Source organism: Lytechinus variegatus, chromosome 18 (assembly GCF_018143015.1).
Source record: "Lytechinus variegatus isolate NC3 chromosome 18, Lvar_3.0, whole genome shotgun sequence".
NCBI lineage: Eukaryota > Metazoa > Echinodermata > Echinoidea > Temnopleuroida > Toxopneustidae > Lytechinus > Lytechinus variegatus.
In genome coordinates, this window is record NC_054757.1 from 2,154,809 (window position 1) to 2,162,668 (window position 7,860).

Sequence of the window (7,860 nt, forward strand, 5' to 3'; positions counted from 1 at the left end):
ACTACAGGGGGGCATGGGGGGCACATATCCCCCCCCCCCATCCGCTGACCCCAAAAACGGGGAAAAGGAGAAATGAGGGAGAAAGGAAAAGAGACGTAGTGGGAAAGAAGAAAATATTATTCATTATAATGTTATATTATTATGTTATGTTATGTCCATACATAAGAAACATTTTTATCATAACTTTATGAAACATAATTCGCCCAGGGCCTACGTATTCATTGTTCCTGGTGCTCGCATGGGATATTTAATCCTGTTGTACTAAAACATCCAGTTTTCAAGTAAATATAAACCAAATATATTACTTGAGTTATAAGTTTTTTATGTAGTGACATATGCTTCTTTAGACAAAGTGATTGCCCCATGTTAAGGTATTCGTATAAACATTTCCTGTCCGTGATTACGTTCGCATTAGTGGATTGGTGAGATATGTCTGCTCTTCATGAATTCCTAAAATTATTCCTTAAAATGTCCCTTCTGATCTGAATATCAAAAATTTTCAGCTCGCGCTCGCATCATTTGGTTAATGAAATACGTATATGGTCCTTGTTAATTCCTACAAAGAAACCTTAGAATGCCCCACTTTAGGTCTGAATCATCTAAATTTTCAGCTCGCGCTTCGCGCTCGCAATATTTGAATAGTGAGATGCTTATGATAATCATGATTGCAATGACTACAAAAAGTGTTTTATGTGTTCAGATGTAATTCTAATAAAATCAGCAAGCGCTTGGCACTCGCATTAGATGACTATGGTGAGATATGCATACTCTTAATGGATTCCTAATTTATGTTCCTTAAAATCTCGCTGTTTGGGGTTAAAATATACGAAAATTTCAGCTCGCGCTTCGCGCTCGCATTGTTTAGCAAGACAAGTACCTATCATTATTATACAAATTGGATAATAATGTCCCTTTTTAGGTTAATATAAAAAAATTCTGCTCGCGCTTCGCGCGCTCGCTCAGTGATTCAAAATTTTTGCTGGTGCCCCCACAATGCCGTGACCCACGGTACACCACTGTCGACATATCAGTGACAATTCCTTGCATATCTAAAAACATGATTGCAAAAAAATGCCAAAATATTTCAGTCATCCCCCCCACCCATCAATACGGATTTACGCCAGTGCTGTGTGCTGCACTCGACCTAGGTGATGTAAATGGGAACTGGCAGGAAGTAATTCCCCAAAAAGCTATAAGTGTGCGCCTTAATCGGTTGCCAAGCTTAGCCGAGGTAATAATAGCACGGCCTTTTTTTAAAGCGGCTTAGGCCTATAGGCATAAATGTTCTTGCATGAAACATGACTTATGCAGTTTTGAACAATTCTTTATATTATTCTAATACAGGACTATGATGTTTATAGGACTACATAGTTTTTGGATGTTATCCAAAAACTATATAGTCCAATTACTTACGTCGTATATAATTTCTCGCATGAATCATAACTATCAACGATGGGCCTATGCATGTGATACGGTATATAGGCCTATAATTGCAAACCATCACTTGGAGAGCAGAAATTGTAAATAAAAATCATATTAGGGGTATAAACATCCCCGATGGAAAGATAAAGATGAAACAACAAATGAAGAGAGATAAGTGTCTCTCTGCGAAAAACAATGGCGGCAAGCAAGCATTTGCCCCCCCCCCCCCCCGAAATTTTGAAGAAAGAAAATGTTTTGTAAATTGAGTGCCACAAACTCCTTTATCCTGATAACCAGAGATAACATTTCATCTATATATCATTGAATGTTTCGATCAGTCTTCGGTTTGGTTCCGTGTGACTGTGGTATAATGTATTATAATAGTGTTTGACATGGTTGGTGGCTCTGAAAATATTGCATTTCGATCGGTTGGTCAGTACAATGAGCTTTCACATTAAGCTTAAGCTTGCATCGGTCATGATGGGTCGCTGTGAAATTCATCGGGCGCTGGGTATGGTTAGGTACCCAGCGACCGTACCTTGATGTGAAAACCTTGATGTGAAAGCAGCGTAAATTTCACATATAATCAGACGATGGGGTTTTATTCGATCATGGACCTATGAATAGATGGACTTTTATCGGTTAGATAAGGAATTCACTCACATATATAATTATTGTAATTGTCATCTGAATAACATTCTCTGCAGAAGTCTTCTTTATGATCGTCTCCGCGCGAATCAGACCTAAAGCAGTTCGTGATTCAGCCTGCTTCTCAAGCTTGCTGCTCCAAATCTGAAGCACATTGAATCTTAGGTATACTGTATCAGGCCCGTATCAGGGCATCACCCAACAAAAATAATGCAAGACACGGGCAAGACCATGCAGGGAAACTGTTGTAAATTGGTAGTCGTGGTAGTCGCTATTGTCACAAAACCTGTGTGTTTTTAAGAAACACATAATCAGGATATGGTGACTATCATATCATCGATCGACAGAAGGCTGTGTTAACCAGTTCGTAGTTATTTCATGGACAGTTTTGGTCAAATGACCGTTCATTTCTTTCATTGTGATATAGGCAGATTTCAAAGCAAGATATTTAAGCACGCCTTGCATAACAGGATAAGAAATTGAATAGACCAGGTGACTAGAATAACACACCAATGAACACTTTATGAAGGCATTTGTTGCATTCCTACTTTGAATGCACATCATCACAATGTACTTGGCAAACTGTGAAATACCAGTCGTTTGTGGACGCTTTGTTGTTTTATGTGGATTTAAAGGAAACCGCTATTCAAAAGAATATAAGAATAATTAAGCATCAAATTTGGTGCTTATTAGATTTAAACCACCATGTCACTTTAGTACAAAAACCTTCCTCTGATCATGCGTAGAATCTTTTGATCATGCGCAGATAGGAACTACGAACTGGCTTATTGTCCATCTCTTCTTCGGTGTTCTAATCGCCCGTGTGTCCTTATCTGAGGTCACATAGGCCATGCTTCTCAAGAGGGATTTGCCCTATCTTATGTAATGTTAGTACAGTCTCGAATTCGCGTGCGACCTCACTTAAAGGGGTGGTCCAGGCTGAAAGTATCTATAGCTTAGTTAATAGAGTAGAATTCACTGAGCAAAATACCGAAAATTTCGTCAAAATCGGACAACAAATGGCAAAGTTATTGAATTTCAAAATTTATTAATATTTTGTAAAAACAGTCGTCATGAATATTCAATAGTTGGGCTGATGATGTCACGTCTCCACTTGTTCTTTTGTATTTTATTATGTGAAATTAAGTTTATTCAAATTTTTTCCTCCAAGAACTAGAAAAATTGGATTGACAACTGATGCATTAGATATTAATTGCTGCAATTTATTTCATTATAAGGGAGACATTTTATTCACACAAGTATGAAATAATGAAAAAATATGATTTTATGTAATAAGAAAACGGAAAGTGGAGATGTGACATCATCAGCTCGCCTAATGAATATTCATGACTGTTTTCACAAAATATTGCTAAACTTTAAACTTCAATAACTTTATTATATGTTATCCGATTTTGATGAAATTTTCAGCGTTTTGCTCAGTGAGTTCTACTCTGTGTATTAAGCTATAAATATTTTCAGCCTGGACCACCCCTTTAAGCGATGACAGATCTCGTCTGCGACCTCGTCTCACCTCAAACTGAAGACAGAGTTGTTTTGCGTTGCCAATAAATAGAGTCTTTCTTTGTGTTACATAACTACAAGAACAGAAAAGCAGTCGCGTGCGACCTTACCCAGCGATGACAGATCTGTGTAGACTTCAATCACCTTAAGCTGAGGACAGATATATCATTCTGTTTCAGCGTAAAACCAGGGTTTCGCTCGTCAACAGAATGTGCCCTAAATGATGGTCAAATAAAAGGCTCAGTCGGGTAAGAACCCTGGCTGACCCTAACCTGAGGACTTACTATGGGCAAAGGAAGAAGACACTTTAAAAAGCCTATATGATTTTATTGCTGAGGTTGTTTACAATCATACCCCCAATACAATGCCAAATAAAAGGTACTTACATTATGAGGTTTAAGTCATGGCCGTAGGCAGGGGGCAGTTGCTCCCCCCCCCCCAATTTAAAATACTGTTAAATTTTGTTACTTAAAATCTGTATAAAGGATAGATAAATAGAATAAAATGATATAAATATAAAAAAATTGAACAACTGTATGCATGAAATCCTTCGATTTCACTTTACCAAATGCTAAAGCAACCAATGACAAGCTCGGTCGCTTCACTCCCTCGATTTCGAGGGGTTTTTTTTCAAAAAAAAGTTTATGCATCCCACCAAGCAAAAAAAAAAAATCTGCGTACTGCCATGGTTGGAGCTCACTTAAGTTGAAGTTTGTTTGACTAATATTCCTCGAATAATACCGTCAGAAATTATGTCTGAAATTCATCCTGTCGATTAGTTGGTTTTGATAAAACAGAAAACAGAAAGTGATTTAATTTGTGCGAGAGATGTATTATTATATGGCAATTTCATGCCTTCAATGTTCTATAGAATATTTTTATTAATCATACTCAATATAAAATAGTGATTTGTATTTCATGGTAATAAGGCAGACCGGCTCTTACGTCACATATTCAAAATTAACAACATTTATGGATTTTCATCAAACATTCGCCACTGTTTATGGTGAAGTTTCCCTTTCACCATCTTTCACCAATATTAATGCCTCCCATTATATTGTGTTCTTAGCTCGGATTTAATTAAGGTCGCGGTTTGACTATGGACAGCCAATCGTAACATAAATATCTTACAGCCCAGGAAGTTTATTTGTCAGCTCATGTGACATCCGACTATACCATGTATGCTGTCACCCAGTACAACAATGTCCAGAGTGAAAGAATTGGCAATTATGGCAAAGACAAGATCGTGTCAAAGTTGATTTGCTCGCATTTTGTGAAGAGTTTTGTCCAGATATACGATAAAAGATCTGTCAGTGTTTTGTTTGTAAACTTCATGAGGATTTAAAGCTTGTTCGTTATATACCTACATACTGTATATATCCATCAATTTGATATGCCTGCCCCTATCTATTTGATGTGTAATCACCTTCAATTTTATTATTTTAATATGCAGATGATTAAATCCTGTACGACTTTCCCCAACCAGTCAAAAAATATAATTTCGGATGATGGCCAATCCGGCGTTAGTTCGTTCGACTGCAGCATCGTGTCGTCATTTCCTGCCCTGTTTACGTCACAAATGCCATGGAAAGATCACCTTGAAGCCAGGGCAATGGTCATGTTTAACAGCGGCTATGATGTCATCAGATATAACTTACTCCTCTGGAAGTGAAGAATTTATAAGAAAATTTTATCCTGTCGAACAGCAGACAGTTATTCTACCGGTATGGCAAATACAACGTTTTGTTTTTGTATACTTATTGTAAACGGTGTAACGTTAGTTCTTACATAGAAATGGTAATGTAGATCCTAATAAAATGATTGATTGAGATATATCACGTGACCGGGAATTAATTTGAGCTAAGGAAAATCTGCTAATGACCGGTACGCTATTTATTGACCGGACATGGTTTGGAAGAGAGGGTGGTTCATCAAAATGACATGAATCCACATCACTATCTTTAAAAAAATATATATACACAGCAAATACTGTGGTGTTAACCGGTGTACATAGAGGACCACACCAGTAATTTTACACCGGTGTTAAATTGGTGGTGTTAGTTTTACACCTATAGGTGTTATTACAAGACCTATGGTTGTTACATTTACACTCTTTGGTGTTATGTTCAATCTCGAGGGTGTTATTTTAACACCTCAGGGTGTGGTCCTCTATTAACACCAATCGGTGTCAGTTTTAACACCACAGTTTTTACAGTGTACATATCATTTTTCACGGGTCAATAATCATTAATGCTTGTTGCCTTTGAAACGCACAGTCTATACACCCTCGGCTACGTCTCGATGACTATTCTAAAAGCACCTCGTGCACAGCTAAAACTGTGGTGTTAACCGGTGTACATAGAGGCCCACATCAGTTATTTTACATCGATGTTAAATTAACAGTGTTAGTTTTACACCTATAGGCGTTATTACAACACATTCGGTTGTTTACATTTACATTCGTTGGTGTTATGTTCAATCTCTAGGGTGTAATTTAACACCTCAGGGTGTGGTCCTCTATAGACAACAACCGGTGTCAGTTTTAACACCACAGTTTTTACAGTGTGTGTGTGTTATTATTGCTAAGTACTGTCGTCGACCGCGTGTATTTTATATCAATAGATTCAAGTTTTGGACAGTCAACTGGGTATTATCCTTTCTTTTTTTTTTCTTTTTTAAAGACTATTTCTCTTATTATTTTTTGTCTTCTTTTGAAAGGGTCCAGATAGGATCCGTACAGGTCGAGTTAATCCGAATATCTACAAGGCAGACCAATATTTCAGCGATGTTTCTACTTTATGTGACGCGTTTAAACGGGGAAAGATAATTTCAAGTAAGTTATCCACATCAGTGGTTGGTATTGGAGGCGGATCGAGTCGGATGCATGCATTTTCGTCTTTGCACTGTAAAAACTCCGGTGTTGATTTAACACCAGTTCGAAATCTATATATGTCCACACCAGAGAAGTGATAAACAGCACCGGTTTCGTTTTGGTCTAACACCAGAAAGATGTTTATACAACACCAATTAGTATTGAAACAGCATCGGTTTGATTCCAAACTTTTTTTTTTCAATACTTCTTTGGTGTGGACATATATAGATTCCGGGCTGGTGTTATATCAACACCGGAGTTTTTGCAGTGTGGTTTTAAACAGAAATATTACTTTTCATTTTTAGCTGTGCTCCTCCTTCGTATTCTCCTGGGTCCCGTTACACAAAGGTTAGCGATTAATCGCTAATTTGAAAGAACAGTTTTGATTGGTTCCTCGTCAGTCAACTGAGCAAAATGCGCACGCAACGATGATCTTGATAGGCCATTTCATTTAGCTATTAATCGCTGACCTTTGTGTTACGAGGCCAGTTGTGAAAAGAGATGCAACTCCCTAGAAATCATTCGTCACTGTATTTCAAACCAATCAAAAGCGTGCATTTATATGCGCTCAAACACAACTCTAATTGCAACCGCCACTTGCGCTGTACTCGTATATAGACCTCCTTTTCGATTGCGTGTGACCAGTGACATTTTTTTTTGTGGGGGGGGGGGGCCAAGGGGGGGGGGTGTTCACCCGTTTCTATGTATCATCATTCGTCGCCTCCTAGCTCTTAAAAGTCCTGGATTGACCGGTGATTTGAATAATAAGTATTAAAAAAAGGTATCTAAAGGAGTGCAGTATAATTTTGTGAAGGTCATAAAAGACAACAATATCTTAAATCAATTCCAATGCCAAAGATTCGAAAAATTGAGGATATAATGAAAATAAAAGAAAAATACTAGTATTTTCGGATCCTTCTCCTTCATATTGAAATAAAATATTCAAATAATCGTGGCCACGGTTGCTGCTTCAAAATTATTTTTTCCGAGTTAGAGGACTGGGCCCCGTCTTACAAAGAGTTACGATTGATCTTATCAACCTCATGTATATGAAAATTCATCAATGTCATAATATTTTCTTTTGGAAATTTGCGAAATGTCCTTTAAAAACAAAGAGAAGCATACTGAATTGTCAAGAAAACAGTGAATGTATGAATATACATCGATATCTATAAAGTATTTTGAACAAACATGTATTTTAGATGTTGATGTTGATGACTTCCATAGTTGTATAGTTGATTGGATTAATCGCAACTCTTTGTAAGACGGGGTCCAGATGTTTAAGAATTCCTTGATTATGGTTTCATCAAGCATGTAACTTTGAATCATTTAATTTGACTAGTTTTGTGATAGCTGTAAAGAAGCCGGTATAGATATACATAATTCAATTCTTTTTC